The 9,637-nt window shown below is 40.8% G+C and overlaps 1 long non-coding RNA gene across 8 annotated transcripts; it reads right to left on the bottom strand.

Moving 5' to 3' along the window:
* Window positions 1–810: 810 nt before the first annotated feature.
* LOC124652354 lies at window positions 811–5,662 on the bottom strand. 8 transcript variants are annotated; one of them, XR_006987673.1, is made up of 5 exons: window positions 5,572–5,662; window positions 4,714–4,778; window positions 4,552–4,617; window positions 2,186–4,448; window positions 811–1,183 (listed from the first exon to the last, which is right to left on the bottom strand). It is a non-coding gene; the product is annotated as an uncharacterized LOC124652354 (long non-coding RNA). The 8 variants fall into 8 exon arrangements; XR_006987678.1 differs by lacking the exon at window positions 5,572–5,662 and having other exon boundaries at window positions 2,186–2,285; window positions 3,193–4,448; window positions 4,714–5,277; XR_006987675.1 differs by lacking the exon at window positions 5,572–5,662 and having other exon boundaries at window positions 2,186–4,153; window positions 4,233–4,448; window positions 4,714–5,277.
* Between the last annotated feature and the right edge of the window lie 3,975 nt (window positions 5,663–9,637).

Raw genomic sequence — 9,637 nt, 5'->3', positions numbered from 1 at the left:
TATTTTGCTCTTGAAAAATAAAGTGCTACCAAATCGACATTTAATCTGACACTAGTAAAAATGCCCGTGCGTTGCTACGGGGCAGCAACACATGTAAACAAATCAAAATATGATTAAAATACAAACATGATATCATTAACCTATGATAATTATAAGAGGGGGCAAAATGTGTGGTATTTGAAAAATCTTGCGAGGCCCAATGAAACCAAATGAACAATCTTGGGTACATTTTATTCCAACATGATATATGAATTCATCCTAGACAAGTATCTATAATCAATTTAGGTAAGTCAATTTTGATCAAGTCAAAAATTAGCTTTCTATGCATAATATAATAAGTGTACATGCTTCCGATTTTTTAAAATATTCAGTTAAAAAGTTTATAGGCTGAGGATAAACGTTTTTCTCTAAATGAGGATATTAGAGATCTCAATGGTTCTTGATTAGTCCAAAATTAGCAAATGTTTTGGACAAAATTTATATGAAATTAGTAGTTAGAATTTAGAGATCAATTATTTTCATACAAATTCATATAACTCTATGGTACAAAGAAGTACAAAAATATGCATGGCCCAAGTATAAAAAATTTCCATGTGTATTATTCTCCTATCTAGCCAATCACGTGGAAAAAAAATCTCTTGCCCTATCTGCACACACCATCTCTTCTTCCTCTCCTCTTACCAAATTCCCAAATGTGTTTGCCTCTGCCGCTGGACTTCTCCAGTGGCTGCTCCCTAATCAATCTATTTCGGTATGCTCCTCTTTCTCTCCCCATCATAAGTAAAGAAAAGTTACATGCGTTATCTCCTCTTTCGGTACTGCCACCGGTTCCATTATTGTTTTCATCATCATGACACTCTTTGATCCCTATGCTGATGTACATGTACTGAAACTAAAATACCAAGCTTAGAACTGAACAGGGAGAAACTGTAGGTTTTACTAAATTAGCTGGTTACAATAGGAACTACAAAAGGCAGGTAAAGCAAAGGAAAAAAATAGCAACTTGATTACAGCCTCCTTAGGAAACGGAAAACACATTAAAGTAACTACCACACTGCCATCTCTAAATACTTGGGTTCAGATGTTTTGTCTTCTGATCAGCTCTAACAGCAACTTAAACATTGGATACAACAACTATCTTCTGCAGATACATAAAGTTAGTTGTCTGAACACCATCTTGGTCCTGCAGTTCATGTCAACAACTAAGTTAAACACTAAGCAATAGTTAAATTCCAACTACTATATACCAACACTAATAAATTCTCTTGTGCATCAAATAGTTTATGAAAAGTTAACATAGCGTGAGCTAAATAGGCAGCACTCCATCTAAAATAGTCCTGGAATGTATAGATATGGAGAATAGTGGACATTTGCAACTGCTGTCCGAGGAAAGCTGTGTTCAATCTGTGAGATAAGACTTAACTCGCCGCAAAGTTGGTATAACATGAGCAACAACACACCACTCAGTACAGTAGTAGGTAGCCATCGTACTACCAAGGTCAGAAGAACTATCATTTGTTATTGTTCCATGTATTTTGACCAAAGCAAATGGGCTGAGGATGTACTCAATAATTGGTGCTGAATTTAGGCTGCACGGCAGATCAGCTAACTTGAGATGAATGATCTGAGTGACTCCACACCCAATCGAGCCATATTTGGATAACCACTATATAACTCCACTTCACCACTGACAATCCATCCTTGGCAAACACAATATCATTTGACATTTTAACTCTAACCCAAACATGCATATTTTCCTTGGCAAACACACATACACATCGCATGTCTGCAAAATAGGTGTCAGGCTTAGGATGTAACACCACTGCCAAGATTTTTTTTTTATAGCTTCTAAATCAAACATCCTTGGTGAAATGTAACACTCAACAGAGATACCACAAAATGGAACAACAAATCTGAAGTATATTCTAGGCTCCAATGCAAATAAAGGCTTAAGATAACATAGCCAATAGCTGTCTTTGGTTGGTATAAAAGGAGAGATAATTTAGTGACTGGTTGACCTTATTTGTCAGTATTTGCATTACATTTTAAGAGCAGCTTACAATATAAAATCCGGCAGCCGTAGACGGTGAAATCTTTTTCAAGAGCTCACCAGGTGTTGAGGTAACGAATGTATGACCAATGAATGCACAAAGCATTGGTAGTAACGCATCTAGGATTGGAATACCTATATATAGCTCTTTATGGAGTCACTGATTTGTTATTTAGGCAACTGCTACCAGAAGAGACCAACCATCACTGTGAAGGGCTAAGGCAGTGAAGATGACCTGCAATGATTTACATAAATAAAGCTTAATCTAAGCGTCGTAATAGGATAGTTTATCAACCAATTGATTTCAGAAAAGCCTATCAGTAGTAGTCTAGTTGACAACAAACAATAAGCAGTAATGCCAGATTTTTTTTTGACTAAAACCTGACGAAGCAAGATAGAAAATTTCATCTAAATCAATTGGGAGGTGAAGGCAAAGGCTGAGTAGGAGTATTATAGAAGATTATAGAAATGGAATAGTTGGTGTCTGAACGTGTTGCTTTGCTTGCTGATATGAAATTTAAAACAAAGATGGGTGGCAATGAAGAGGGCAAAGTAACTAACCAACCAATTCGGTATAAATGGAAAAGATATTAGGAATATTTTTAGCATGTACTTACAAATTTTGTTCCTAGAATAAATCTGCAGTATTAGCTGGAGCCATGCAATTCAGTGGAAAAGGATTGCAAGAGTAAAATAACACACACACACACACAGACACACACACACATGCATTTTATTCTCTGTGCAACACATAGAGGGCACTGAAACATCCTGTGGTTATTTTTTGTTTAGGTAATCATATTATTAGATGGGTAATTAAAGCATCCGGCAGAATTTTCACTCTCTCATTAAAAGGTCAGTAATTCAATCAGGTAAAAGAACTAAGGAGGTGGTTAGTGAAATATGAACAAACAATTCTAACTGTCCTCTAATAATGTATTAAGAGCAATTGGAAGTGGCACCAAAAGTGTAGAATTTTTGCATACACAAGATATCGACCAACACGTAGAATTTCACAAATCAAGAAGTATGTACAAAATATGGTGGTCGGCAAATGGAAAGAATATCAACTAAAAACAGTTTGGTGCATCTTGTTGATCAGTAAAATGGTTTTTTATATAGCAAATTCGGAAATTACTTACCAATCCTTGCTTTCGTGTTTCCACCAAACCAGTAGATGAAGCTACAATTGAACTGCATGGTAACAGTGAGGACCTTTGCTACTTTGTTCTGCTAGATAAGTGGGCGCACAAACGCATAAAGTATTGAAGAATCAAAATCATAGGAGCATGGCAGAGCCATCGTGACCAAACAAAGGAACCAGAAATTTGTTTAAATAAAATGTACCGACTAAAACAGGAAGAAGAGCGGTAACTACGTCCAAAAGTATAGAAACAAACAAAATCTAATACTATATTCTATTACGTAAAAGGAGGATATAAATTCAGATTATACTGAACTTGTTCTAATTTTCTGTTGGCTCCATGAAATTTTCACGGCTGTTTGAGAATCCGTTATCAATTTATATACTTAGTCTGCATCATGATGCCTTGTAAAAGATAATATTCTTTTGGGCATCAAGAGACCTGTAAAATGCATTTATCTCTTCGCTCATGACATAGGAGCATCTATTTATAAACTTGATCTGCATATGACTTTATTTGGACATTCTGATTTCATTAATTGTCCATTACCAATCATAGCCAAACATAAAGGTCTATAATAATAACCATACCTGCATAGCAAGTGTTATTTAGTTCAAGAGTATTTATGTACCATTTACATGGAGGTGTAATAGCAAGCATAAAGCCAAATTTTGAAAGTACCTAACTTAGTAACATATATGTACAACAAAAAAAAATCAAGAAAGTACGCAATCATCGGAAAACTAAAAGGAGACCAAGGAGAACAGTCTCGACATCGTCTTTTATTACTGGTTCCTAAGTAGATAACAAAAACTGAAGCATCCGTCCATTTCATATTTTGTAATAACAAACCCAAAAACTTACCGAAAGGAACATGATATGCTGCTAAGAAGCAGCAAACAACGGACATAATTCGATACACTGTGTTCATCCCCTTTCTTCAAAAAATCTACATTGCCTTGTATAAAAAAGAAGGTGTTATGCAAATAAAAAAAATCATTAAACTAATTACAATGTATTGGTTGCAAGAAACTAACTCAGAGAAAATGCTTCTTATGCAACATTGTAAACACACAACCTCCTTCTGATCAAGAGTCAACATGCCCCACATAACTGAAACTAAACATTGGCTGAAAAGTTCAAAAAATCTATCCAGTAAATAACATACCAGATAACCGGTAGAAGCAAGATGGCTTGCTCTCGTAGTTGAGCCTAGTAGTAAGGTCGTGACCGTTGTGGTGCCGTGGGTGAATCTGCACCAATTTCAATACAGGCATCAGCTCATGGCATGATAAAACATTACATGAGTCAAAAGTTGAAGTATTACGGCATGTTTCTAACTGATGAGACACTCACACTTCGAGTCAATGCTGCCGTGCGAGCCTCTGCACCTTGTCATCGTTGCAAAATCCCTTTTTCAACCTGAATAAAAACACACCCAAATTTGACAAAGTTATTAGCCAATTCTCCAATTTCATATCGCAGTTGACCAGATTTGTTAGTAAAACAGTGGCTAACTTTCTTCAGAACATGATGAAGGACAGCCTGGCCTCTTGCAAAGGTCTGAAGAATGCTCCTGCAGGCTGCAGGTGAAAGAAATGAACAATACTACCATATATACGTTTCCTGAAGAAGATTGAATATTCTAAATTAAACCATGTGAAATGAGACGTGTAGACGACAGATGGGAGCAAGAGTTTACGACCTGTTAATTGACCTGGAGGACGCAGGGAGCTTTTACTATTTGCCACGTTTTACTTTAGACTTCTATAATTTGGAACACATTATTTAACCTTTGATAATTTTCCACACATTAGATTTGATTCATTTCTAATTTTCCCTCTTTCCCTCTTTACGGCTCTACTATTTTCTTTAACACCAAAATACATAGAGGAATACAGTACTTGTACCGTTTGGCCAAAAACCTTGCTGGGCAGAACCTGATCTGTCGATTGATCAACCAAAGAATACCCAAATCGCTCGTTCCTTTCCCTGCAGCGGACGAGCATAGAGAGCTCGGGAGCGCCGCCGCCCACCTGCCACCACGAACGGCGGAGGAGGGGTAGAGCTACCGCCCTCCGGCGACACCGAGACCAAAGGCAGAAGCCCTCCTCGAGGCTGCGGCTGCATCGTCAGAGGTCAGTGCCTCCTGCTGGACATGGTGCCGCTGGAGAGATCCTCCGAGCCTGTCCGAAAATTTATGTGCCACGGTTGTCACCGGTGCCGAGTCCAGAGCTATGGCACGTTGAAGCATAGCTGCATCCTGCACGCCAACCCATCCAAGTCGGCGCCTAACTGACAATTTAGGTGCCTGGCGACTTATCTCTACTAAAAATAAAAATGGAGTAGATGAAAGTTAGCGTGTTCCAACAATACCTAGTAGCATCAGGAGCAGCATGGCGCTCTGCGGGAACAACCCATCCAGTGGAGGCGTTCGGCGATCTGGATCCACTTCTCCCGCACCAGGTGCTCCCTATATTTTTTTTGTGAAAACCTCGGAAGAATATGGTCGTATTTTGCTCTTGAAAAATAAAGTGCTACCAAATCGACATTTAATCTGACATATGGTGGTCAATGGCCTCTTACGATTAGGATGAGTCTGACGCTTACACAAGGATACTGCCCAATTTATACGAAAATGATGTTAACTAGTTGATCCCGCGCGTTGCGGTTTTAGAGATAATTTTTTGTATGCAAATACATGAACACTACATAAAAGGGGGTATAAAAGAGGTGGTTCATTGATTGGATAGAACAATTAGAATGATCTAGCTACATCCGGAATTAGCAACCAGATGCTAACTAAACAAATTCTTCAACACTGTGGATTGACAAAGCATGCTCACATGCACCATCACCATATTTTTGAAAATTAAATATACGGATGACTCCAAGCTCCTCTCTACGACTTGGAACTTTGCAAGCAGTAACTGGAGTACCTATAAAAATATCACATGAGGAAAATGAAACATGTGCATGCATAAATTATACTATAGCTTAATTCCCCGAAGCATCAACAATTTCCAGGAATGCTGCTAGCTGCTACCGAAGGATCTCCAATTCCAAATGTGCCATCGTGCCATGGTAGATAAGACAAAGTTCTTTTGTAGTACGGATGGGGGCGAGAGCCCAGAAGCACCCTGGGAGTAGACGTAACAGCGCCGTAGAGCAACCTTATCAGACAGAGAATTGAGGAGAGGTAGATCTGTAGACGGAGGAGATCAGATGATCAAAGAAGATGACGGAACCGAGGATGCGCCGTGGATTTCAATAAGGAAACATGAGCCGCTTACCTGCCTCAGTATTGCCAATCAGCATCAGTAATGTAGGGACGGAGGGTCAAGAGGCGAAACAGCTAGTTGGGAGCAGACGGTGACAACCAATTATCAGAATACATATTTTTGATACCTGGCTGGACCTGAGCTGATCAACTTGTTGATTGGATTGCATCGACTTTGAATAGTTGGATTTTTGATAGTTGGATACCAGTAGTTCTACCGAATTGAATACATATCTGCACGATTGCATGAAAAAAAATTACATCTCATTCCATGTATATCTGCAAAATTACAGCAAAAAAGTACATAGTACCGTATTTCATTCACGGTCTTCACTGAGACCACAATGTAAGGCCTTTTCGAAAGATGATCTGCCTCTGTACCTGCAAGCAACATAAGCTTTATTAGCTGACACACAGATCGATCAGATCCCAATTACAACTGTGGTTTCTTTTCTGTGCTCAAGAAGCAAGTTGAGAAAAGGAAAAATAGAATCCTTAGTGATAGAACGCTACCTCCATGAGACCGAAGGTTGACTATATTTACGTACGATGGTTGGTGTCACAGAAACTGCAGTTTGCACAAAGACCCTAGCCAACATAGATCGAACAGAGCAGATGAATCTGAATAAAAACAACAACAAATACAAATTCGTAGGATCCATGCTACAGATCAATTAATCGTAACATCGATACTGCAAACCTAAACGGATCAACAGTGAGTAAGATAAAGGACACCCACCATCCATACTTGGCATCACCTAGTGGAGCTGGTTACTGACAGAGGAGGTGTCCGCGCCACAACGACAGCATGTGATTGAATTCGTTTCATGAAGGGTTAGCCACTCAAGTCGTTGCCCAGGATCCACGGAGGAATACGCCCTATTATGCTGGATTGTGCAACTCCATGGAGCTAAACGTTGTAGAGATCGATCGCCGGATTGCACGGAAAATGAGGCCACCGAGGTAGGAAGAGATAGGAGGAGTTGGATCGTTGGAGACGATGCACAAAGCATTTATAGGGACCCGTCGGGATGAAGTGGAAGGAGACAAGACAACAAACCGGGAGGGGAGAAGACGCTGGATATCGTGACTTCTGGACTTTCGAGAAATCTAGGATGACTATTTAGATCAGAGAACTGTTTCACAGGTGGGACCTACCTCATGGTGTGGCTCAACAAAAACGAAAACATGTAGTGGCTATTTATGAACAACTTGTAGAAAGGTTATTGGAGATTGCACAGCACCAATAGGGCCGGCTGCTCATGTATATATAGGCGGACACATGTACAATTACAGGTACAACCCTGAGAAAACACGGGGACCTATGCCTATACAATATGTTACTCAACACCCCCCCGCAGTCGAAGGGTCGGCACCGACACACAGACTGGAGCGAAACTCAGGAAAAGTCGTGAATGGCAATCCCTTCGTCATGATATCGGCAAACTGCTGAGACATCGGTACGTGAAGAACTCGAACGCGACCGAGGGCAACTTGCTCACGAACAAAGTGGATGTCCAACTCGATGTGCTTGGTGCGCCGATGATGAACGGGGTTGGCGGAGAGGTAGACAGCTGACACGTTGTCGCAGAATACCACCGTAGCCTTGTCAACAGGACAAGAGAGCTCGGACAGAATCTGACGAAGCCATGTGCACTCAGCCACAGCGTTAGCCACAGCGCGGTACTCGGCCTCAGCACTGGAGCGAGACACGGTGGGCTGCCTCTTGGAGGACCAAGAGACAAGCGACGAGCCGAGGTAGACGCAGTAGCCGCTGGTGGAGCGGCGCGTATCCGGGCAACCCGCCCAGTCCGCATCCGAGTAGGCGAGAAGGTCAGTCGACGTCGAGGGCGAAGCATGCAACGACAGGCCATAGCCCATGGTACCACATACGTAGCGGAGAATCCGCTTCACCGCAGCCCAATGAGCATCCCGAGGAGCATGCATGTGCAAGCACACCTGCTGCACGGCGTACTGGAGCTCCGGTCGCGTCAGCGTCAAGTACTGAAGAGCACCGACGATGGAGCGGTAGAACGGCGCGTCGGACGCCAGCGACCCATCACTGGCGGAGAGCTTGGCTTCCACTCCACGCGCTCCGATGCGTCGCTGTTCATCTACCGGACCGGCAACGACATGGCATACATGCTGCTGTAACCATAGATTTAAATCAGACGGCTTGAAACAATTGAGATGATATGGCTACACCAAATTTCAGCTTGCAAACATTAAATGCATGTTAGTGGGGATGAACTTTATAGATATTATAGATACACTAGCTGAGTAAAAAATATGGACCAGCGCAACTAATCTGAAAAGGCTGACGGCGTATTTGATGACAAGAGTGCAAATACTTCCACGATTGAATCTGATGAAGACATGAAGTCATCTAATCTCCGAAAGGCGAGCGATAATAGTTCTTTTCACTGTGTTTGCAACGAAAATAATAACTCAGAAACTTTTGTTAATTACATCTGCTAAAGGTACATGATTGGATGAAGGTATTTTCATCGTAAAGTAAAGATCAGATCGATGTGATTATTACAACCATCGATCTAAAAATGTGATATTGATCTACTACCCATGTGATCAGATCGATGTGATTACAATCATCGATACACAGTACAAATCCCGTCATCTACATCTATAATGTATTTGTACTTGAGCTATGAAACTATTCCGGAGAACTGCGTTCCGTAATTGAATCTCACTGCAGCTGCAGTATATTGGATAACATGCATAAGGAACTAGATCTGTGGATTTGGCAGGACAAATGCATGATATCTCGGATTTGTAACGTGGCCTTTTATAGATTTGTAAGAAGGGCCCTGATGTAACATGCATGTTGCGTGAATTGATGTGAAGGTTGGGTACTTGATAACACGAAATTATGCCGCTGCCATCAGTTGTCCTGCCACACAACACACCTAACGGTAGCTAACATATATACCAACCATCAGCTAGATAGACACTTCCAATCCAAGGATCGCGTGTGCTCTTCGAGCGGTGCAGTTCAGCTTCAAAAATGGATTTGCCTATAATACTATACAATATAGCATTATACGAGTGTACAGCTATCGGGTATAGAAAAATTACGTTAGAAATGGATGGCATCAGAAGTACTGATGGCATGTAGATAGATAAACCATTGCAACTAAAAATCTA

This window comes from Lolium rigidum, chromosome 5, assembly GCF_022539505.1.
Source record: "Lolium rigidum isolate FL_2022 chromosome 5, APGP_CSIRO_Lrig_0.1, whole genome shotgun sequence".
NCBI classification, from domain to species: Eukaryota; Viridiplantae; Streptophyta; class Magnoliopsida; order Poales; family Poaceae; genus Lolium; species Lolium rigidum.
The sequence above is the reverse complement of the archived record's forward strand: the minus strand, read 5'-3'. Positions and strand labels throughout refer to the sequence as shown.